Source organism: Drosophila nasuta, chromosome X, assembly GCF_023558535.2.
Source record: "Drosophila nasuta strain 15112-1781.00 chromosome X, ASM2355853v1, whole genome shotgun sequence".
Classification (NCBI taxonomy): domain Eukaryota; kingdom Metazoa; phylum Arthropoda; class Insecta; order Diptera; family Drosophilidae; genus Drosophila; species Drosophila nasuta.
This window is the reverse complement of record NC_083459.1, coordinates 21,384,928-21,411,544: the sequence shown is the minus strand read 5'-3', so window position 1 is coordinate 21,411,544 and position 26,617 is coordinate 21,384,928. Positions and strand designations below refer to the sequence as shown.

Below are 26,617 nucleotides of genomic sequence, written 5' to 3'. Positions count from 1 at the left end.
ATTTGAATCGAAAAAAAACACACACACAACCATTGCTTTGATAATATGTTTGGGAATGCGTCCGTCTGGTCGGAGTGAAGCACTCAATCACAGCTATATATTGCAATAATAGTCACTTTGAGTGTTGAACAATTCGAGCGACGCTCAAAAGTATGCTACAAAAGAATGCGCTGGCTAACTGAATGTGGGTTACACATACACACACACACACAGGCAACGACACATCAAACCCAACAAGCGAGAGTTAAAAAGAGTGTAAATTAAAGTAAAGCGAATAAGTGAAATAAATGCATTATTAATGTGAAACAAAATTCATAAAAAAAATTTACTCAATTGACAAACAAATTAAATATTCTAAAATGATTTAATCGCATTGTATTTAGCAAGTTGCCAGGTAAAAAAAACAATCGCTTTTCGTATTTTGTTCGCTGGGTAATTCCCTCGTAAACATGTGTGTAACACAAGTGTGTACAATGTAGGAGTCCGAGTCGGAGTCGGAGTACGAGTGAGAGTGCGAATGCTGGTATATTGACTCAAGCCAAACGGCAGCTGCACAAACAGACCCACATGACGATCCTCCTCCTTCATTGTTCAGCATCCGTCCAACTTCCATCGCATTGCTCTCTTGCATTGTTCTACTTGGGGCATCATTGTCGAGTCGAGTTGAGCTCGCGAGTCAAGATATTGTGTGTCTATGTGTGTGTTGTGTGTGTGGGCATTGCATTGCAGTTAAGTGAAAGCTGCAGGGGATTCACCTGGCAACAACACAATGGCAACTTTAATGTGGCAAGCTGAAAGTGCGATACAATGCGGCAGATTATATACTACATAGACTGCAGAATTACTTTAAGCAAGGATTAGCTGGCAATGCGCCAGTAATTAAGTCGTGTTTAAAGCAATCCAAATGGTGTGTATTTAAACAACGAAATATAATATATACATATAACACTCAGTATTTGTTTCTTATATAAAATTCATGCCGCACTATTTTGCTCTTACTCAAAATAGGTAACGTGTAAATATGTTTTTTTTGCTCGAAATCAATTCAACTTAAAGATAGAGTAAAAGCCACAGTTCAAATTTCCCTCTCTGGCACATATGCATTTGTTGTAGAAGCCAAAAACTTGTTGGCAACCGAACAACAAACAGCTAAATGTCAGAGTTCCCATAGATACGGCAAACGACGTGTAAAAGTCAAAAAACATTCCCCATACTTCTCTACACACGATGACAAAACCCCAAAAACCGAAAACCCCAAAAGCAACAAACAATTGCAACGGCAACAACTAAAGTAAATGGGTTCAACAACTTGCCATAGACAACAGAGGGAGTGAGAGACAGAGGGGGTGAAATGTGAAGAACAATGGCTGCAAAAGCTAGTCAACTTCACTTGCCACTCAAAGTCAATTTGGGTAGCAAAGCCAAAAATTGTTTTACCTAATGAATTATTAAAATTATGAAGCATACTTTCGGGCGTGCAAGCCAAATGAGCTGTCTGACGACCTCAAAGTATGCACAAAACTATTTCAAGAACTTTTCAACACATTGCGAAAATCAACAAAAACTCGCATTGTTAGATGACACTTCACCCAAAAATATGTATGTGTAAAAGTGTGTGTGTGTGTGTGTGTGTGTGTGTGCGGTTTAGGTTTACGTTCATGTCCTTTCAATTTTGAGCACACAAGCTTAACAATTTAAGGGCAAAGACAATATTATTATGGGATTTACAAATATGAAAAGGCAAATAATCCCTGACATTGCCATCGATCTCAATTAAAAGTGTGGCAAGCACATAAACAAGCTTTCAAGTTTTAAACAATTTGTTTATCGTATACTAAATTTGAATTTTCTTTGATTTCAACAATAATGTGTTAAATAGTTTATCAAAGTAGTGCTGCACATTAGCATAATTATTTGTCAGCTAATCTATAATAAATGCCAGACTATTTTAGACACATACTCTTCATAATTTGTTCATTATTAAGAACGTATTGATTTTATTTAATTTAACGAGTAATATCTAAAAACGTCTGGCAAAAACAAAAACAACAGTTTTCCATGAAATCATTTAAAATTGAAATGAAAAAAGCTCATAATAATAATAATAAATAGAAGAGAAAATGCCCAAGCAACTTAACTGTAATGTTTCCCAGGTTACCTCATAAAATGCCCCCGAATATGTAAATTAGCATTTACACAAAAAAGAAGCAAATATATGTATATATATATATTCCTATATTCCAATTGTGACAGCTTGGTTCAACGCTTCGCCCTTAAGGCATCTTGGCAATCGAATCGTATTTGTTGTTTCTCTTCTTATACCCGCTACGCATAGAGTAGTAGGGTATTATAACTTTAAGCCGGTAGGAAATATACGTAACAAGCAAAAGGTGGCATCTTCGATCCTAAAAAGTATATATAGCAGAGACGATATAGCGACTCCCAGATCTCAGAGACTAAAGGAGATAGAGCTATAATTTATTCGATAGTATTTGTTACGTTTGCATGCAGATGAAGTGTGTTTAAAATAATTGCCACGCCCACTTCTGGTCCCGCAAATCGATTAACAATCGAATAATAAGCGTAATTTTGAAGCTTGATTTTTGGTATGTATAATAACAACGACAGTATTTATGATTCAAGTAAAAGTTGTAAAAGTTATTAATGCAAAACGTTGATGTTTTTTCTGACATTTTAGTATATTTTGTGTTTTATGGTATATTTTGGTATATTTTGAATGTAAAACTATATCAACATACAGAATATAACATTTGGAATATTTTAGTATTATTGTGGTATATTAATTTGGTATATTTTAAGAATAATGCCTCACTGATTTGGTAACGGGTATCGCACAGTCGAGCACACTCGACTTCAGCTTTCTTTCTTCGTTTTTTATTTGCGCATATCTTGAGTACAAAACGGTGATGCCTTTAATAAAGCCATAAAGCACAAAATATATTTGATATTGATTTTTATTGAGACATTTTGTGATATTAATGTGCCCGATGTGGGCACACCACTCAACAGCGCAGCAGCTGAATTCGATACGAGTCGAGGCGAGGCGACGCTTGGCAACTTTATGGCAAAAACTGTCGAATGATGAGCGGCATTAATAAATCAATAGAATTTGATGGCAAATAATTTGAGAGCAGCTCTTGGTTCTCGACTGCACTTCCCATTTACACACGCACACACAGACGCGCAATGCGAGTTGTAGGTACAACGCTGCGTATGCGTGATAAGGCAAACCCCCAAGCAACAAACGAGTTATGCTGCGACTCAAGTTGATTTCTCTTGCCATGTTCATATCTGTGTTGTTGTTGTCATCTTATTTTATTGATTAATGTGCCGACACCCACACACACCCCCACACACACATTCATATTGCAAATGGCGGAAAAACTCTCATTAATTTTATCAACTGAGCTCAATTCGAAGCAGTCGCTTAACTCATCGCTTCACGTTCCATTTAATTATAATGCAAAGCGATACGCATTCGACGGTAGTTTATAGTATTTTTCACTGACTAGACAAATTTTGTGAATTTCCGTTCAGTTTGTGAACTGAGAACAATGCAACAGACAAAAAAAACAAAAAAGAGAAATAGACAGAAACAAGTTGCAAATAGTTTTGGGTTTTTCTGCACATTTTGCCACAGATTGTGAAAGTTGCGAGTTGTGAAAGCAAAAAGTTGGAGACTTGTGCCAGAGCATAATTGAATTTGACACTTTCCACACTGGACCAGCTTATTATGATGCGGATGATGATGATGCGGCTGCTCTTGCTACAGTAGATGATGATGATGAACATGAAGAGCATGAACAGAGCCAAGGCGGCAGCACTTATATGAGGCTCATATAATGGCCTCAGACCTCGCTCGCTCTGTGCCCGAGCTGCACTTTGCTCTCTTATGCGACTCACAATGGCACTTTAAATGCTTCTCCATTGAGCGGCGCCCCAGGGAGCATTAAGGTATTTAGTCAGAGTCAGTCACAGTGCTGAAGCTGAAGCTGAAGCTGAGCCAAAAGCGAGCTGAGGCAGGTAAATAAAATTGTTAAGGTGGCATGAAATGTGCACAACTTAAAGCCACATAAAGTGCCAGGGCTGGTAATTTGTTATACCCCGGATTAAAAGGTAAATTTTAATGTGTGCGCAGCTGAGTTTGTGAAGTTCGACAATTGAAGTATTTCGCTAGTCGAGCAACGTCTTAATTGTTTGTATTTATCTTGGCCGAAAATGAAAAAGGCAATTCGATTGTCAGGTCAAGAAACAAAGGCACGCAACACAAAAAGAATCTAACAAAACAATGGGGAAAAAAAATGTGGGCGAAGAGATGAAGAAACAGACAGAACACAGCAGGAATCAATCAGAAACGAAGACGACAACAGATACGCAGCAATTAATGGGAGGCAGCTGCAAATGTAAACACACACATGTGGCATGTGGCACGCGGGGGCATAAATCTGGCAAGCTGAAATTGGTACTCTGAATCAGCAGCAGCATGTAAACATGATTGTGGGCGCCACAGCCAAGACAATGAGAATGAATTGGGTGAAGGGGGAAAAGAAGTTGTTGTTGTTGTCGATGCTTCGACTCGCCTAATGAGCAATTTAATTATGCACACTAATTGATTGATTCTAATTGATGGCATCTCAACTCTTGCAAAAACTCTCAATATCAAGCACACACGACTTGCATAAAACCTTTAAATTGCCCTTTAAATTTCAGTACAAACCGGTTTTTTAACTAAAATTTGTGGTAATTTGATATCACACACTTGCTCTCTAATTTAATTTGCCATTTTGTGATATCCATTTATTTCGTTAGTCAGTCACTTAATCAGTTTAACCAAGTTGTCCACCATCACACATATTTATCTTTTATTGCTCCCCTGTGGCATTGATTTTTAGTTCGCATTCTTTGACGTATTTTGAATAGTGTTTTTGTCGTTGTTGTTGTTGTTGTTGTTGTTGTGAACCATTTATGTTGGCTACACAGATTTAATTGGCTACAGCTTGTTTGTCAATTCCGAAAAATTAAATTAAATGCGTAACACGGCAAACAATTTGTTAAATTCCTGCTGAATGAATTAGATTCCTTCTATGAAATATCACTAATTTATCACAGAATCTCAACTCCTTGGGGAGTCTCGTCTTAGTTTTAGACAACTTGCTCTATGACTTGGCAATCAAAATTGCGACGCATTAATGAGAAATGTTGCTAATATTTTGTCTGGGTTGCGAGAGTAAACTGCGTAATAAACAAAGTTTTTGATGCTCAGAAATCAGGTACACGAAGGAATCGCTGAGACGGCTCCCCGTGGAGTTTCGCCAAAAAAAACTTAAGCATAAGTTAAAGTAAGAAGGGGAAATGTAAAAAGTTTTGTTGCCATCTTTGCTGCTGATGCTGCTGCTGTCGAATCAGTTAAATAAGAAATATGTTAGGGACATCATCACATAAAATAAATCAAAGAGAATTTACAATTTCACAAATTTCGCAATTCAAAATGTTGGCCTCCATTTTTTTGGCAGTTGGTGTAGAAGTTGCAAATTGAATTTGGACACGCGCACGTCGGTTCAAGGACAAGGCGAATAATATCTGTGGCAGTTACAGTTCCAGTTCCATTTCCATTTACATTTGCATTCACAGTTAGCGTCTCAGTTACACGCAGTTACAATTACAGAACGAAGAGAGAGAGAGAGAGAGAGGGGGGGCACAAATTGTAAACGTTAACATTTAAAATGCACATAAACGCTTGCCTTGATTACTTGGCCGCGCTTCACTTTGTTGCACACAAGCACACGAGCGAGGGGAAAGGTTAAAGTTGCCCTCAAAAGACTTGAAATGAAAGAGCAACAAGTTGGAATATATAATGTACATATACATATACCACATATATAGCTACTATATATACATATGTGTGTGTGTGTGTGTGTTTGTATAATATGTCTGGGCTGGTTTAGTCGCATTTGGCATCCAAGGCGGCCCATCGGCAAATGCCAGCACATAAAAATGGTTGTAAAAATGGAAAACAATAACAAAACGAACAAACGAACAATGCGAACAACATCAGCAACAATGCCAGCAACTGTTGCTGTTGCTGTTGCTGTCGACGTCGCTGTTGCTGTGACTGTGGCTGTGGCTGTTGCTGCCATTGCCAAGTAATGACAAGCGAGCGAAACGGGTAAACCAGCCTGAAAGTATGCTATCAAAATGAACGCAATGCAGGACACATTCAGACACACACACACACACACACTGATACACTCTTTCAATGGCTGCTGCTGGGTGGATACTGAAAGAAGCAGACAAGGAGCCAAGTTGTTGCCAGCGGAAGTCGCGTGGAAATGACATTCGTCTTCAACACGCCCACAAACACAGAGCATAAGAACATAGCATATGAATGCGATATACATACACTCACACACATTATACAGGGCCACTCACACATTACGTATACGCAACGTTTTTGTACATTGCTCTCAAATCTCTTATAACAATTAAATACAACTCTAAATATTTATTATTGGGTTAGAAATTACAATATTAGCACATGCTAAAAAAAAATCACTAGTGATTTAAAAATATTCCGTGTGATTTCTATATTTTGTATATCAAAATTTTACCAATTTTTTTTAGCCTGACAAGTTGTCTGGTATATTTTGAATGTAGTTCAATATCGATATACGAAGTATAGCCTGTGGTATATTTGTATAAAATGGTTTTACTGAAATTATTATTATTTTTAAAATATACCTAATTATTTCACAGAAAGAAATTTAGAAATATACTAAACACTATATTTAGTATATTGATATTGTATCAAATTCAGAAATGTTTTGCTTCTATTGGAAATGAGAAGCGGGTATCTCACAGTCAGGCATACTCGACTATAGCTTACTTATTTGTTATTTTTCAATTGTGTATTTGAATTCATAATTGTGTATTTTATTCACACTAACTTAAGTTGGCATGAAAGGTACAAGTTTATACTACTAAAATACGTATTAGTATGAAACACCCTGTATGCTGGCACCTACACAAGCATATAAACGACCCTGATGTTGATATGCTCGACGTGACGGTGCGTAGCGTATTGTAATGCCTTTCTTATAATACGTATACGCCACATGAGTACATTCACATTCACATACCATATACGTGTATATGTATATAATTACGCATATCACACACACACACACACAGGCACATATACATACACAGAAAAATGTATTGTGACACAAGAGCCATACAATTACGCTGCTTGCTCCTTGTTTGTCTTGTCTTGTCGTGTCTTGTCTTGTCTTGTGTCTGGTTTTGTTCCCGTTGCCCGTTGTTGTTGTTGTTGTTATTACTGCCTCCATTCGCTGTTGCTGCTGCTGTTGTTGTTGTGGCGGTTGTTGCTGTTGTACTTATTGTTATGCCGCCAAATTCTTTGGAAAATTTTCGTACTTATTTGCAAATACTTGAACCTAAGAGTCCACGAATTTAAAAGTATCAGGCAGAACAACAACATCAATAACATTAACAACGTTGACACCACGGCAACTTCGCTCACTGATTTCAATACCCTACATCAAGTGCCAACAACACAACGGGTATCCACAGTAGTTATCAGAGTTAGTAAATTCAATTCAAGTCTCAAGCGTAGGGTAATTGCGTGTCTGGCACACTCTCATGTCTAATGTTTTATTACACGCTTTTGTTATTTGCTTTAAGCGGCTCGTTATAGGGGCTAGCACAAACAAAAGAGCGAAAGGACACAAAAAACCCTAGAGAGAGAAAGAGAGAGAGAGAGAGAGTGGAGAAAGGGAGATGGCTGCAAGAGTAACAAGTGAGTGCGACATTGTGTGCATAGCCTAAGGCATAGGTCAAGCCGCTGGCAAACAAAATCATTGCACAGTTTTCGAACTATGGAAGCAAAGTATAGAAACAAAAAAACGAAATAAAAATATTGTTGATACTTAAATATTGATATAATATAATATATACCATATTTTCTATTGCTTGTATATTTTAGCAGTTCTATGGAATATTTTTGGTATATTTGTAGAATATGGTTTTGTTGAGTACAAGTAGCGAGTTTAGTGACATGTATAGAAAGTATATAGTTTACATTCAGCTGCGAAATTAAGAATAGCACCACATTAAAAAAATTACGCCAAACAAATTTGACTAAAAAAGACCGCTTAACATAAAATCTCGATTTTACTTTAATTGCGTTACGAAATAACTATATTAAAAGGAGTAGAAAAAAATTGACGATATTTTTAATTTTACAAGAGATTTTAAGAAATCATAATAATAATGTGCTATATATTATATATTGAGATTAGTTGGAATTTGTCACGTGCAATATATTTACAGTGATCAAGACATAAACTGAAAAATGTTTTAAAATAAATAAAGGAATTTTTATAGCTCTGTATAAGATCTTTATTTAGAGGTAATATTGATTTTAGTAACTTTTTCTCTTACAACTTTTTACTTTTGTTTTCGTACGCATTCGTTTTTTTCGTTTGGAATTATACAAATACGAAAAAATAATTCAAAAATCATTCTTATCTCTATTTAAAGCGACTCTGGATTGACATTTTAATTAGAGGTAAGAATGATTTTGTAATTATTTTTCTGCAGCTTTTAAAATACATATTAGTGAATGAATTAAATAAAGAAACTAATAAATGAAGTTATTAAAAATTGTTACAGTTCGATTCTTTCGCGTTTATATGTATAACATCGTCTTAGAGATTTAAATTAAGAAATAAGTAAAGAAATTAATTCAGAAAGTTTAAGAAAAGTGCTATAGAAAGATTCCTTGGGTTTTTTATAATATCGTCTAAGAGTTTGTCAAATTTGATAAGCTAAATATTTGTGTAAGCACTTTGAAAATCAATATTTTAGCAATTCAGCAAGAGCAACTGACAGTCAAGCTAAGTTCAACCGTATTTTTCTTATATGCTATGTTAATAACGTGTCCAATTACTAGTATTATGTATTTAGGCGCATGTATGCTATATATATTTTCGGCCAGGTTGCTTTGTGCCTATTCATTTTGTGTTTGTGTGTGTGTATGTGTGTTGTAGTTTCATTATTTTTAGCACAACGAATTTTCCTATGAATTTGATATGCAAAGAGCGCATAAATTTAATCAGTTATATTTTCTTTTGGAGCGCTGGCATTTTTGTGGGTGTGAACACACATACACATACATAAAGAGAATTGATATGTACATGTGTGTAAGATATATATATCATACATATATATATAACACCAACGCTGCGTGTCTGGTGGCAACTATCGAAACCAGGTTACATAGACCCGCATGGTTTAGTTAAGTCTCTATGTGTGTTAAATGGCCTGCCAGCAGACAACTTAGACAGATGGATAGACAGAGGAGAGACAGCACAACTAGCAGGATCTACCACATAGAGAAAAAGTGAAAGAAATAGAGAAAGAGAGAGAGAGGTGTATTTGGTAGATGGATTCCAACGGCTTGCGATCATTGATTTTCACGTCTTCTTTTGGCTTCGCTTCTCCGTTTGCCAGTTGCCATTTCCTGTATGTGCTAAACCAATAAAGCAACTTTTGACATGTCTGTCGGCTGTTTCAATTGTCCAGTAATTGTATGTATATATAGTCCTAGACTATGTCAGTTGACCAGCTGCCTGCAGGCTCTCTATCTCTGTGTCTGACATCGTATGCGGTTACATATTTCAAGTGTTTGGCAATTGCATGAATAGCTCAAAGCTCATAACTCACAACTATCAATGGATTCAATTTCATTTCGCCTAATCTTCAACATCAGCAAGTCAAGTAATTATTTAACCAAAATATGCTAAATATTCTAAAAAAAAAAGAGCAAGTCTACTAATCATTTAACAAGAACATGCAAAAAATACTACAAACAAGTTCAGAAAAACCAAATTTACAATTACAAATAAATTCAGGCAATTATACAATGAATTATTAATAAATAATGTAAGCAAAAAGTATATAATGTACATATGCAGCTGTGTCAGCAAATGAATTTAATATATTACAGAGTAAGTTATTGGTAATCATCTGGTAATCGATTCCCTTGTGAATGTGTAAAAATGCCATGTTAAAAATCTGCATGTGTGTCATATGTACATCAATGTGTTTGACTGGGCAGCGGACCGGGCTATTAGTGAAGGCGGTGCTACTGAGTGGGCATGGTCAAGCACAGCGATTCCAAAAAGATTGTCCAACTTGTTTAAGGCGCTTCTAATCAACTGTTACTCAACAGCTGCTGGTAATTGATTTAAGTCTGTGACTAAAAAAAGCATTGCCAAAAATTTCGATTTAGGTATGAAAATTGACTGTGTGGGTGTTTGACTAGGCGGCGGACCAAGATATTTGTGAAGGCGGACTTGCTAAGTGGGCGTGGTTAGGCAGGCGAACTTCACAACCATTTCCTAGCTTACTCAGGGTACTTTTGATCAACTGTTGCTAAACAGTTGTGCCGAAAGGTAAGAAATAAGTCTAGTTGCTGGGTATGTGGCTGAAAAAAGTCATTGCCAAAAATTTTGAGGTATGTCTTTCGTATGTTGGGTGTGTGTTTGACTAGGCGGCGGACCAAGATATTCATGAAGGCGGACTTGCTAAGTAGGCGTGGTTAGGCAGGCGAGCTTCACAAAGATTGCCTAGCTTCCTTTGGCTACTTTTGATCAACTGTTACGCAACATCTTACTTTAACAGCCGATATGTTAACAGTAGACTGTTATGTTAACATTTCTGGTGTGTAAAAATGCATTGCCAAAAATTTTAGTCTATGTCGGCGGACCGAGTTACAAGAGTGGGCGAATCTACTAAGTGGGCATGGTGAAGAAGTAGATGTTCAAAAAGATTGCCTAGATTGCTTAAGGTACTTTTGATCAACTGTTGCTAAACAGTTGTGCCGAAAGGTAAGAAATAAGTCTAGTTGCTGGGTATGTGGCTGAAAAAAGTCATTGCCAAAAATTTTGAGGTATGTCTTTCGTATGTTGGGTGTGTGTTTGACTAGGCAGCGGACCAAGATATTCATGAAGGCGGACTTGCTAAGTAGGCGTGGTTAGGCAGGCGAGCTTCACAAAGATTGCCTAGCTTCCTTTGGCTACTTTTGATCAACTGTTACTCAACATCTTACTTTAACAGCCGATATGTTAACAGTAGACTGTTATGTTAACATTTCTGGTGTGTAACTTAACACTCTGCCCTATTCTTAATATGTTAACACTACATTTGTAAACGATCGTGCGTAAAAATGCATTGCCAAAAATTTTAGCCTATGTCTTTCATACACTGAGTGGGTGTTTGACTAGGCGGCGGACCGAGTTACAAGAGTGGGCGGATCTACTAAGTGGGCATGGTGAAGGAGTAGATGTTCAAAAAGATTGCCTAGCTTGCTTAGGGTATATTTGATCAACTGTTGCTAAACAGTTGTACCGAAAGGTAAGAAATAAGTCTAGTTGCTGGGTATGTGGCTGAAAAAAGTCATTGCCAAAAATTTTGAGGTAAGTCTTTCGTATGTTGGGTGTGTGCTTGACTAGGCGGCGGAGCAAGATATTCATGAAGGCGAATCTGCTAAGTGGGCGTGGTCCGGCAGGAGAGTCTAACAAAGATTGCCTTGCTGGCTTGCTGCTTACAGTTGTGTGAGTGTGTGTGTGCCTATGATCAACTGCTGTAATAATTCAGCTGTTAAAAAAAAGTTCTCTTATTTAAGTTCGGACAAACAGTTTAAAATGTCATAGCTCACGGCTTCGCTTTGCTACTTAGCTTTAGCCAAAAATGATTGTCCCAGAATTTGTAATAAAAATAATAGCATACATTTTGGGGCACAACAAGAAACGAAACAAATCAAAACAAACTTCAGGTCGTCGCGCGTCAATGCCACAACTCTGAGCAGCGTCGTCGTCGTCGTCGTCGTCGTCGAATGCATCAATCAAACTCAAACTGATTTTCATTTAATGCCAATTTATTGGTGTAGATTATTTCAGGACGTGCATTGACTGACTCGTTAATATTGTTCTAACGCAGCAGCGGCGGAGTTTGTCTCTCACAGCTGGCGCGTCTAGCACTGATAATTAACGTCACTTAAGCTCTCACTCTCGCTCTCGCTCTCTTCTATTACTTCCACATATGTATGTAAATGTGACTCTCTCTCTCTCTCTCAGTGTCTCTTCCTCTCGTTATCATCATCATCATCATCATCATCATCAATCACGTCGCCTGGCTTCGCGGCAATTTGACAGCGATTGCGACATTTACAGCTGTTCATCAGTTGCTCGCCCCGGTCAGCTTAAAGTGTCCATTATCAAGGGCGAAAGTAACTAGCACTTTGTGCTCTCACTCTCTCTCTCTCTCTGTCTCTGTCTCTGTCTCTCCCCTCGACATCGTAGTAATAATGATGTCACATTTGCATAATGATATTTTTCATTTGCAAGCATACTAACTAAATATGTTAACTACTTCTGTTGCTTGCTCGCACATAAAAGTTGTTCATAATGTTTTCACATTATTTATTAAGCAGGTAAATTCAAGTGAAGTGAAAGTAAAGTTAACTAACGCTGTGATTTTATTTTTGTTTTGTTGCTAGATTTACTACAATATTTTTGTCTAGAAATAGTGGTGTCACATTTTCATAATGATATTTATACCCGCTACCCGTAGGGTAGAAGGGTATTATAATTTTGTGCCGCTATAAAATGTATTTAAGAGGCTGAAAGAGGCATCTTCGACCCCATAAACTAAATATATTCTTGATCAGCGTTTACAGCCGAGACAATAAAGCCATGTCCGTTGTTCCGTCTGTCCGTCCGTCTGTCCGTCTGTCCGTCCGTCCGTCCGTCCTTATAATCATTAAGATCTCAGACACATTTTGAAGCTAATTTTTGGTACACACAATAATAACCTCACTATTTATTTAAATTGGCTGCGATCAGATAAAAATTGTCGAAATGATTTACTATATGGTATATTTTTTGAGCTATATGGTATATTTTAACTTGAGAAATATATCAATATAATATATTTACCCTTCGGTATATTTCAGTATTTGTGTTGTATATTCTTAGTATATTTGAATACGAGTATTTTTAGTATAGTAGGATATTTAATGAACATGGGCAGCGGGTATCTCACAGTCAACCACACTCGTGTTTGCTTTTTATACCCGCTACCAATAGGGTAGAAGGGTATTATAACTTTGTGCCGGCAGGAAATGTATGTAACAGGTAGAATGAGGCATCTCCGACCCTATAGTATATATATTCTTGATCAGCGTCAACAGCCGAGACGATATAGCCATGTCCGTCTGTCCGTCTGTGTGTCTGTCCGTCCGTCCGTATGAAACACTGGATCTCAGAGACTATAAGAGATAGAGCTATAATTTTGTTATGTTTTGTTATGTTTGCACGCAAATCAAATTTGTTTCAAATTCTTGCCACGCCCACTTCTGCCCATGCAAATAAAAAAAATCGAATAACAAGCGTAATTTTAAAGCTAGAGTTGCGAATTTTGGTATATACAATAATAACCCTAGTAGTTATGAAAATTTGGTTGCGATCAGATAAAAATTGTGGAAGTTATTAAAGAAATACTTTTGCCTTTATTAAAAATGGGTAGCGGGTATCTCACAGTCGAGCACACTCGACTGTAACTTTCTTACTTGTTTACATTTGCAAGCATTCTAATTAAATAAGTTAGCAGTAGTTAATTATTTTTTTGCTTTCCAATAAAAACAGTTCATAATGTTTTTCAACATTATTTTGTAAGCAGGCAAATTAAAGTAAAGTAAAGTAAAGTTGAGTAACTCTTTAACAACGTTTCTCCATTTACTTCCATTGTCACCTTGAGTTATCCTCCACTCTATTATCTATCTATATATAAATCCCTTGCTTAATTATTTAAATGAAAAATTCCGAAAAAGTATTTTTAATTGATAGCATATATCCAAATTAGTTACAGCAAACGTTTTGTTCACTGGCTGACTTCTTTTCTTTTGTGTTTCGTTTCTTTTTCAGCTTGTTACACTTTACGAGCGGCAGCAGCAGATTCTGCGTGTTTGTCTTTGGCCGTGTGTGTGTGTGTGTGTGTGTGTGTGTATGGTAAGGACTAAAAAAGGACCACAGACCATGAATGATGTTGGCTGTAAGGAACGCAGGAAACGAAGCCACTTTCCGTGTGCCATTTTTGCTGCTGCTCTTTGTTGTTGTTGTTGTTGTTGGTGTTGCGGATATCCTTGCTGTTGCCCCCGATTGCCCGCGTTGCTTTCACCGTCACACCATTTTGCGGTCGTGTCTGTGGCATTGCGTGCATTAAATTTTGACCCAAAATTCGCCAGACTATGAGCTTTGTGTCCGTGTGCTTGTGATTGTGCTTGTGCAATTGTGGGCGTGCCCACAAACAAGCTGTCAACGCATTTAATGCATAAAATTAATGCTCCAACATGAACTGCAGCCGAAAAATACGAGATGAAGAAAAAACAAAGAGTGATTTCTTCGCAAATACAAATAACGTATTTTCACTTGGCGATAAGCGTGGGTAAAATATACGTGTCACATTTTCAATCATCCACACACTCAATGAAGTCTAAAGACTGCTCAGTGTGTGTCTGCTCACATCTCTTTTGGATTTCTCCTTGCGGCCTCATTATAAGTCCTACAATATTTAAATATTTGATGACGGACTCGCAGCGCACTATAAATTTCAAGTGTGGAGGAAACTTTTCAGTTATTTGATTAAATAATTAAAAGCGTTTTGTATGTAATTAATTTTAATGGCTATTAAAAATGTAACATTATCGCACGCACACATACACGCACTCCCAAGCTGGCCCCGAAAAGTATGCAATGAAACTTTGTTGCATATTTCAACTAATTGACAAATGGACTCAAGTGGTAACGGAACTCAGCCATTTTGGTCAATATTTTAAAATTAACACACACACATACACATGTATATACATGGACACGTGCACATCCTTTGTGGGGTACTCAGGACTATTTTTGTGTGCGCCTTCCAACATGCATTGGATGGTCTCATTTTGTATATTGTATGCTGAAAATCGATAGCTGCCTCTCTGCTTCCACCTGATCCACAGCTATTAATAGATGTTCTACTAGACTAGCAGCAAAAGCAGCAGCAGCAGCAGCAGAAACAACAGAGGCAGCAATAGCAGCTACAGCATTAGAGGTGATGTTGTTGTTTCTTGCTCTTGACCAGGTGAGTAAATTTTTATTGCATTTTTTCATTTGCATGTGAACAATTAAAGCAATGCATAAGCTTGCAGCATACACTCCATCAATATCAATTTTACTGAGCTGAAGACACAGTGGAATGCATAGCTCAAGAAACACTTTAGAAATAAAACAAATTACAAATTTATTGGCGGTGGCAGCGAGGCTGAAACTTGTCGACTTTTCTGTATTATTCATCAATAACAAAATGTGGAAACTGACAATGATAAAAGTATTTTATTCACTACTAAATGCCTACATTTCTATTCTATTTATAAATAGTATATCTTTTATATTTAATATATGATTTAATGACAAAAACAAAAGTATTTTTTTTATTATTTATATTCGAATTATGTTAGGGATATTTATTTCATAGAAAACTTCTTTTATTTACAACAATTTCTATACTATTTCAGATTCAATTGATTGATTGTCCTTAAGTCTCTTTTGCCTCTCCTTAAAAAAAAGGCAAATTTCTGCAATAGTTTTTTTTTATAGTTTTATTCTCATTAACATATATTAAGGATATCTATTTCGCATCGAACCCCACACAAAAGTATTTTTATTTACAATAACTTATAGTATACTATTCCAAAACAAATTGATTGGTTGCCCAGTGAAACTCCGCAAGAATTGCATTCAACGTAAGTTGGCAGCACGGCAAAATTATTATAAATTTGCAAGCCGGCAAGTCGGTATCGCCAAATTACGAAAAAGTATCTTTAAGAACTAAGTTGTCTAACTTTTTGGTAAGCAGACAATTCGCTGCTTTTCGTGCTTCGGCTCTTTTTGGTTTCGCCGTTTGCTTTCGATCGCTTGTCAGTCGCTTACAAGGCTGCCAACTTGCTGAAAACTTGATATGGCTTTAACACTGTCTGTCTAAGTGTGTTTGCTTCCACATTTAAAAACTTGGCAAAACTTAGAAACAATGAGCCCAGACCATACCAGGCCAAAGCATAGCAGAGCTCCGCTCAGCGCTGCGTTCAATTTTCACAAAACTTTTTACAGTCACTGTCTCCCTCGCTCCCTCGCTCGCTCAACCCTCTCACCCGTCACGACACCCCGTGGACATGTTTTGAATACCACCAAGACAAGCCGTTGCTCCACTGTCTCTCCCTCTTTCAACTGCAACGACTGCCAGCTAAGCCAGTTGGCCAGTCAAATTGGCCATTTTCATGAGGCAAATTACTTATAAGCAAGTTACGTTTGAACTACTATGGATGAGCACCGTTGTCTCTCTCTCCCTCATTCTTGCTCTCTCGAGACTTTTCTCCAGCTGGTTTTAAGCTTATTCAGCTTTTGTCTGTCAGTCTTATTGCCTTTATGACGCTGTCAACATAACAAAATGGTCCAAAGCACATTCTCCATTCTGGGTCCATACAAATGGATTCATTTGAAGAAAGTACTTTACGCTCTCTCTCTCTCTCTCGTTCCTTCTTTGGGCCATTTGCATGCGTGGCTAACACTGTACACAGTTTTTTTTGATTGCTCCTTGACAGTAGACAGACAAATGTTGGCAACTTTATTCTTCATTTTTCGGACCAACAACTCAACTCTGCTCTGTCTGCTCTGTTTTCTTTCGTTCGTTCTGCCTTGCTGTCTTTCTATCTGTTTCCATCTTACACGTATTTGGTTTGTTTGTGTCGTAAACATTTTGCTGGCTTTGGCTTCATAAAAATAGTTGTAAATTCCAGGCCAGCTGCATAAATTGCACGCTTTCGTCTTTATCTTAGTCTTGGCCTCTTGCAGATTTGCCTTCGCCATCGCCATCGCCTTTGCCATCGCTATCGAGTTGGCCACGCCCTCTTTTTGTGTGTTGTGGCGCGGCATCAAGAGCTTCACACATCGTTTGCCCCGCTGAGCACTAAAAAAGTGACGCAACTTTTGTGCACATTGTCAACAGTCGTAAATTCTTGTTTCTTGGCTTAACTGAATTATCTTTTCAAGTTATTCGCATTTCCTTTTTACACATACACAACAACCTCACATCCTCCCACATCACAGCACATCACATCGCATGATTCAATTCAATTTCTCTAGCATTTCGCCAACGCTGATAAACAAAATCGACTTGCACTCGTTTCACTTCAAATTTGATTGCAAGCGATTTGCGAATCACATTCAAATGTACAAGCTCAAGTGAATTTGATTCCTTTGTTGAATTCCTCTTTTTATAGTCTACAAAATGCAAGTCAATAGCTGCAGCATTTCGCTTTGTTTTACAACTTTTTGCCATTCTTATCTTTCTGTGTGATTTCATTTAATTTCGTCAATTTCATAAGTGAAGTGAATACTTTGAGGATTTTCATTTTGAACTTGAAGAATAATTTAGTAAGTAGAATTATTTTACTTTCCAACCTTTACAATTCCAAAGTTAATTTAATTGAATTCAGCAATTAACTATAAAATCACTACAAATGATATGCTTGCGTTTCCCAGAACTTCATCGAGAGGGTGTAAAAGTCGTATTCGTAGCTGAGTCTGAACAGCAGTTAAGCTTGAAACACGCATAAATTGCGCTTCAAGTGTTTTCTTTACTGTTTTTCCTGCTGTTGACGCGTGGCGCGTTAAATTGCGAGTTATATGCATAAGATATTATCCATAACTGACTTACAGCCAACATGTCGTATACATAATATGCATAATATTGAATAGTTTTAATTTACAAAATGTAGTCGTAAATTGTTTGTTGTTGTGTCGGATCGAACAACTGTTGCTTGCCACACACAGTGGCTGCCACACAGCGACCGCCGTTGGACAGCGCAATCTCCTCGCTCTCGCTCTGTCGTTCTTTGTAATGTCATTTATGATTTGGTTAGCAGCAGTGGCAAGTGTTGCAGCGCCATCTGTTGGCAGCAGTTTGACAGCTGTCACTGACTCTCCATGTCCATGTCCATGCTTCATGTGGCCTTTTGGCCTCAGGCACACTTCTTGCCACACACTCGACACACGACAAACATAGAACAAAAACAAGAAAGAAAGCTACAGTCGAGTCTCCTCGACTATGAGATACCCGCTACCCATTTGCAAGAAAGGCAAAACAGTGGAGTATTATTGTTAAAATATACCAAATATACCACAAAAATACTAAAATATATCAAAAGCTATATTTGGTATAGCGATGAAGTACCACATTGAAAATGGTGCGGTATTTTTGTTAAAATATACCGAATTCATATACCACATAAATACGAAAATATGCCAAAAGCTATATTTGGTATATATGTTACTATATAGTCAATCCTAACAACTAAGATCCAATTGCAGTTAAAAATATATCCTAATATCGACTTTGGGTTATTTTAGTATCTCGACATAGTACCGCATTCAAGAAAATATACCATAGAGTGCAAAATATACCAGACTGTCAGCCAAAGCAACTAAGACCCGATAGCAGTAAACATTTGTTGGTATGTAAAAGTGTTTCTTAAAAACTTTTAAGAATCATAACTACTGTAGTTGTTAGGCACACAGTTATAATACCCTTCTACCCTCGCGAGTACCGGGTATAACCAGAACAACAACAACAAAGAGAGCAAAACGTATTCGTCGTCTCCATGGGAATCCAGTTTTTGCCTTACGCCAATTTCGTTTCACTTTGCCACATCGCATGTGCTGTGCGCAGCCAAATTAAATTACAAACGGCGCAAATGTGCGTTAAAACACACACACACACTCACACACACACATAGAGACTAGTAGCATAGAGGGCAGCGGGGCCAAAGATAACTCACACATCTACATGTTTAGCGAAAATTAAAATCATATGCATGAAATGAGCGCGAAATTGAAATGGAATGAAATAAATAAGAAACAGCCACAACAACAACAACAACAACAACAGCAACGAATTTTTACTTTGCTTTCGCTTTCGGTTAGATTTCAGTTTTGTGCTCGTCATTGCCACTTTGCCACATGGCAGGCAATTTCATTTTTCCCTTGGCAGCCGATTTCATTTCTCTCTTTTTCTTTTCTCTTCTTTTTTTTGCCTTACAAAGAAAACAGCGCAAAGTTTAAGGACTGTAACAACTGCAACAAAAACAACATTTGATTACAACTGAAAGAGTTTTGCGCTGCTTTTCCATTATCCTTGAAGTCTGTCGTCCTTGCTCTTTGAGCTGCAGATATTTAACATTTTTCTTTCCAACGCACACACACATCATCATCGTCGTTGTCGTCGTCGTCGTCGTCGTCGTCGTCATCATCTTCTTGCGACAGTCAGCTCGACTTTCGCTCATGTTTCCTATACAATTTCACAGAGCCCACTTGACGTGTCTGAAGCATTGAAATTCAATCGGAAACAAAAAAGGTATTTTAATGTCATTCCTATGAACATGAAATGCTTCAAACTTTTTCTCCACTGCATAGACGAAGAGTTTTCGACGTGTGAAAAGCAATATATAAAATTATTAAATACTTATTTGCGAATGTGATGAAAACTATTTTTCTTTTTGCGTCTTTAAATAAAATAGATAAAATACAATTAAGAAAGCTACATTCGAATGTGCGGTATTTTTTAAAGATTGCTACAGCTACACCATAAATACTTAAATATACCGAAGGCCATATTTGGTATATCGTTAAGGTACTACCGAAATATACCAGATTGTCAGGCAAAGCAGCTAAAATCATTATGAAGTATTTCTTAAATAACTTCTACGATTTGTATCCGAAAGAAATACAATTTTCTGGAATCTTAAATGCTATATCTTCTATTGTCTATACCAAAATCTAGCTTCAAAGCATTTTTTGCATGTAATTGTAGAGCTTTAAAGCTGTCAATTATTAAGTACTTCAATAGAAATGTGATTAAAATTATTGTTGTTCTAAAACTAATACAAAAATTGCTAAAAAAAATAAAAAATATGAATTTTCGAATCCAACTGCAGACTTTAAATCAGCTGTTAATATAGCTATGATTTTATATACGAATTAAATAAAATAGTAGAAAAATTGTTAAATTCAGTTGCAGACTCGAAGGCAGCTGGTAACAAACGAAAGTAACTTTTAATTATTAAATATCGATTGAAACTCTTCTTGTTTTTAAACTTTTAATAAATTATGTGAAAGGGAGTTGTTACAAATATGAATTTTCGCATTGAATTGCAGCCCTTAAAGCAGCTGTTAATATTTCTCTTTTGCGCCAAACATTTTTTCGCACGTCGTTGAATGGGCAAGCGACAAAAAAAAAAAAAAACGAATAATTCTAGTCGGGACGAGGAGTATTTCACAACCAGTCGGACTGCACTCGACATGCTATGGAGAGCTTGCCTCTAGTGCTGGCAAAGGACGTCTTCTCCTTGTCATCGCTTCAAATGCGCAGCACGTTTTCAAAAGCATCAAGTGGACTGACGACAACGACAACGACGACGACGACGATTCAACTTGTTGTTGTTGTTGTCGTTGTTGCTTTGCTGTTTCGTCGGAAATGTGCGTTTCACATGCAGCAAAAGAAAGAAAACAACAACAATTTTCTATTGCTGGTCATTGTCATACATTGTCTCTCTCTCTCTCTCTCTCTCTCTCTTTCTTTCGCTTAACGAAATTTATTTAGCCAGACCATTTGCTGACGCCTATTTGTATGCAATTAATTTTGTTCGCCGCCTGCAAAGAAACTTTAAGCAAATCAAGCAAATTGCCAGCATAATAACACAGACCATCTCTGTCTCTGTATTTCTCTTCTCTCTCTCTCTCTCTCTCTCGGTCGCTCGTTCTCTTTCCAGAGTACTGACCCCAAAGAATGTCCAAAGCCTGTCAACGCCCTAATGAAAATTGATGTTATATGATTTACACTCTCATTTTGCTGTTGACTTTGCCACCAGCAACAAATGAACATTTTTGTGTGTGGCCAACTGCAAAAACAAATATACGACAAAAAAAACACAAAACCAACAAAAAAATAAAGTTAATTGCATTTGTTTTCTTTTTGATTATCAGCATGAATATTAAATATTTTCATGCAGCCGGATTAGCTTAACGAATCCGCTGCGCCACTTTAAATTCCCTTAATTGAATGCCGATTGAAATTTAATTGAGATTTTTCTAGTGCCTCTAATCTAAATATAATTAAAGCATAATAAATTGCAATTAATTGATTTCAGTTTGCGCATTTCTCTGCTATCGTTTTACTATTTCAAATAAATTAGCAAAATATTATAGTTAAATTTTATAAGCTTTGTAAATTTAAAATTTTTTTTTTATAAATTTAATGAATTTCATAAATTCCATGAATTTCATAAATTTCATGAAATTCGTAAAATCCGTAAATTATATAAACTTCATAAATTTTGTAAATTTAATAATGAAAGTAAATTCGAGTCTTTTACTTGCTTAGCCTTTGAGCTGATGAGCCAAAATGCCGCCAGGCAGCGCTGTAGGAGATTAATATCCAAAAAAGAAGCTTACCTAAAAAGACAAAGAGAGAGAGAGAGAGAGAGAAATAAACAAATGAGAATAGCAGAAATTAATGAATGAATGAGGATGATTTGTATTCCGCTGCCACGTTGATGGGGCACTTAAATAATTTTTTAATGACTTTTTTCCATGCGACTAATTGTCAAATTGATTTACGTTTTGTGTGCGTTATTTGTGTTTTTAATTTTCGCGTTTACATTTAACTTGCCATTAGGTTGCAAGTGCTTTCGTGTGTGTGTGTGTGTTAGTGTGTGTGTGTGTGTGTGTGTGTGTATTGTAGAGTATGTTACATAGCTGTGCGGTTTGTCAGAAGGCTATTAACTGTCAGCGGCAGTTGCAGGTGGGGCAGGTCACAAGCAACCAGCACAGACGCAGCTTGCGGTCAGACTTAGCCGCACAAATACACAGAGGAACTCACTCACACACACACACATACACACACACACACGCACACACGCGCGCATTCGCCTGCAGGGACTTTTAATGAGTGGAGGACTTAGGGGGGAGTGGGAGAGGGAGAGTGAGAGGAAGAAGAGTGGTTTCGGCTGCTGTGCGGTTGACCTTAGACCCTCCAGTTGCATGGCCTGGCATTTGCCATGTTGCTTTTTTGTGTATATTAATTATTTATGATATGAGTACAGTTCGCTTGCTTCCTCGCTTCCTTCCCTGCGTATACGTAATATTATTATAATGCTTTTAAAAAGCGGGCGGAAGTTCGTTCGGCCCCAAAATACTTGCTCTGATTAAGCCATGCAGCAGCAAAAAGTAGTCCAAAAATTCTGACAGACACAAATACACATACATATGCCCATTCAGATTGCCAGTGAAAAGTGTCAAAAAGACATCGCTCTGTTGAAATGTTTCATTCGAAACACAGAGACAGAGAGAGAGAGAGAGAGCGGAGAGAGAGAGGGTGAAGGAGCGAAGTCAGCGAAACAGTTGCCTTCATTAAGCAGAGGAAAACTCTTTGCCAACTGCAAGCAAGCGGCTTTAAGCATTCGTTTTCGTTTTCATTTCGCAGTCGAGTTCAGTTCACAGAAATGTGTAACGCGCAGACAGCCGAAAAGAAAAGAAAAGAACAGAAAATAAAAGAAAACATAATGCAACTGAATCAGAAGCGACAACGAAGACAACGCTGTTGATATGTTTGACAGACACCGACGACTTGATGCGCTGATAAATTACATGAATGAAGCGTGTTAAAAACATTGTCGTGAAGTAATGTTAAAAGTTATGACAGAGAGAAAGTTACAATTGAGTGTACTCGACAGTGAGATACCCGCAAACGCAGAAGAGTGCGGTATTAATTACAAAATATAGTAAATTAATATACCGCAAACATACTAGAATATACTGAAAGCTATATTTGGTGTATTTATATTGCAATACATTTAAAATACACCAAATAATATTCAACAAAATACTGATTTTGGTATATTGTCATGTAAAATATACCATAGATTGCAAAATATACCACTTTTTCAGCCAACCCATCGGCAAATTATAACTCGATCTCTTATAGTCTCTGAGATCTTGGTATTCAAACGGACAGACAGGCAGACGGATAAACGGATATGGCTATATCATCTTGGCTATTCACGCTGATAATAAGTCAAGTGGTAATAGAACTAAAGAAATAATTGGACAGTAGAAATTCATAAATAATAGCTAGCTTCCTTCGTTTGATCGAGCTAAATAATAAAATAGAAAAGTGCCAAATGAAATTGAGAGCTAAGTAAATTCAAATGAATCAATATCACAACTGAAAGATATTTATTATCATGCCTACATATGCTTATTATTATGTGTACATATGCATTGTAAGCATTTTATTCTTTTAATGCCTTAAAAGCTACGAATACTCGCACTTTGTAGGCACATTTCAAAATTCTTTGATGCCGCGCTTTGTTCATTTTAATCTCTTAGTTACGAAAAGGAAAGCATTCATATAATTTGGCAATGCTTTTGACAAATGTGAATAGAGATGATTAGCATGTAAGTGCCATCGATTGTGCCATAGCACATATAATTGTGAAGTCTCAAACATAAAAATATATACGATATACATACATATTAATAATGGCTTTATTTTGATGTCTCTTCTTTGACTTATTTGCTGACATTTTATTTTTGTGTTTTTCTTTTTCGACTCTCAATCTCTCTCGCTCTCTTGTTCTTGTTCTTGTTCTGCCTCTAATCCAACGATGTTTGCTTTGTCAGCTCGTTTCAATTGTTGGGTTTATCCTCGCACTCACACACACACACGCACACACTCACACACTCACTCATATATGTACAGTTTATGTGTGTGTATGCTAAAGACAGTCCCACAATGGCCCCTATGTGGAATGTCTCCTGATCTGTGTTTAGCACGTCGTCGTCTCTCGATGCCTTCATCTGCGTCACGTCTTTGGCAGCCAAAACCACGAACCCACAAGACTAGCTAGAGAGCTATATACAGTAAAAAGCAGCTAACCGCCAGTCTTAAGCACAAGCCAGAAAAAAGCAAATACAAGCTTGAGTAAGAAAATCATCTTCCCTAAAATAGCAGCACTTTCCTCCTCATCCTTCTCTTGTAGCTTGGTTTAGTAGCTTTTAGCGAAAAACCACGAGCTGTTCATTGAATTAACTAAATGAAATTTGGAACTTGTCTGGCTGACTGACTGACTGATTGAAGCGACTAAACTGTGGAACTTCATTGGACTTGATTACATTTAATTGTGGCCCAACTTGCAAATGCAAATGCAAATGCAAATGTCAATTTATGGCATTATTGAGAAAGCACAAATTCCCTTTGCCTCTCGACTCAATTATGCACAAACACAAAGCCAGACTTGAATTGCAATTGCAACACTCAGCAGTCAAATGACAAGCACTTCAATGTCAATGTCAGTTTGCAACCTAAAAGCAAAATTATTCTGTTACTCGCAGTAATTCATTATAATAATAAACGACTTTTGCGCTTGTTGTGTTTTTATTGCGTTAATTGGCCTTAAGCGAACTTTAAGCGATTTTGCTGCAGTTGCGCAGATCACAAACATCTATCAAAGTGTGGGGAAAAATTGTTATGACCGCAACAATGAAATGAAGGGGAAAAATACAACAGCGTCTGCTAATTGCAGTGAGAAAGTAATTCCCCCAAGAACTAAGCGAACTCTTTCAACTTTCACTTTCAGCGCCGTTAGCCAAGGTCAAGGAACAACGTGACGTATGCGCGATATATATGTAGATACATTCCGTATATGTATACGGGAGCAAACAAAGGTATTTACTTGCAGACAAATACATAAATAAATACTTATAATAGGAGCTGTTTACAAAACAAGTCCAATTCAACTTTTATAATATGCTATGTCTTATTGTCTGCTTTCTACCCTGTCAAAAAAAATGTCGAGAAAAGAACGAAATATGAAAGTATTTACAGGATATACGCGCTGTAATACGTTTACGTTTTTGTATAGTGACGTCATGCCAAAGAATATTAACAATAACAATAACAACATTAACCACAATGTAAATGAAAAAGTTTTGTTTTGTTATTTTTTTTTGTGTATATTAGTTTGCCGCTTCCTGTCATAAAAATTGCGGCTTGTCATGCGATTTCTTTAGCCTGATGACGTTGATGACGATGACGACGAAGGCTAGAAGAGTTCGCTTCGCACACCAAAAAAACAGCTGCTTAAGCACTTTGCTCCTAAAGGATCTTTAACCGTATCTCAAAATTGAGACTTCAACTGAAGTTGCAGTTAATGAACCTTTTTGCATAAGCTGTTAGGCATCTTATGTATGTGTGTGTGTGTGTGTATTCATTTCAATTTCAATTAAAAACTGTATTCAGCTACCCATTAAAGCCCATTTTGGGTTCACGCACACACACGCTGCGAGTTCCGGTAAAGCGGTTTATGTAGCATACTTTTCTGCGCTGCGAGCAACTGCTTCATCGCCAAGTAGTTTTCAGTTTATATTTTCGGTAATCGATACTTTTGCCAACTTTCATGAAGACTCATGCTGATTGCCAACCAAAGACTCACTACACACACACAATCTGCGGCTTACGCTAACTTCATTTCCTTGTTTCTCTCTCTCGGTCGTTGTCTCTATGTCTCTTGGCACACGCATTTTCATTTTCATTTTCATTTTTCGTTTCGGGTTTCTGCTTCTTTCAATTTTATTACTATAATTTCTCATTTTTGTTATGCTTATAATTCAGTTTTATTCATTTCATTATTTCGAGCATTTTCCATTTTCATTTCAGTTGCTCGACTGCTTTGGCACAAAATGTTTTCAATGCTGTCAGTGCCACGCGCACACCAACTACGCCCTGCGTCCTGCCTCCTGCCCCCCCCTTGAATGAATCCTGCGGCACATCCTTTTAATTGAAATACACTCACAGGCCTCACGCCCCTCCCCCCTCTTGCTACCAGTTTCGAGTTGCCTCAGCTGAAGCTGTAGCTGTAGCTGCGATTGAGGCTGACTTTATATAGAAATAATAACAATAACAATTTAAATTAAGTGCAACAAAGCAACAGCAAATTTGAGTAAGTAATCGTTTTTAATTTAACAAGTACGTGACAGTCGCCGCATTTCTAAAGCTAGTGAGCCTCCCACCTCGCACCTCCCTTCGACACCATTTGCCCCCCTCTCTCCTGCTCTATGCAAAAGTCATTTTGGTTTCAAAATTGACTGTGTGTTCTTTTCTGTGTGTGTTTTGTTTAACATTAAATGTGCTTTGTTTTTTGTTGTTGTTTTGTTTCTAAATCAAAAACAAATGAAATGGAAACTTTTTTCTGCGGCCATTCAATGTTTTGTTCAGCTACGTGCTGTCCACCGACATTACATTATATAATATGTTTGCTAATTCTCGCGTGCTGAAACATAAACCGAAACAATTTTCAAAATAAGTAAAGGTAATTCTTAGAGCTTAGATTGATTTTAAGAATTTTTTCCGTTTTACGCTA

At 37.2% G+C, this 26,617-nt stretch overlaps 1 protein-coding gene across 4 annotated transcripts in view; it reads right to left on the bottom strand.

Annotated features, from left to right (window-relative positions):
- The window catches only part of LOC132797332 (cAMP-specific 3',5'-cyclic phosphodiesterase), a 237,285-nt gene that overhangs the window by 156,512 nt on the left and 54,156 nt on the right, over positions 1–26,617 (bottom strand). The gene's annotated exons all lie outside the window — the stretch shown is intronic.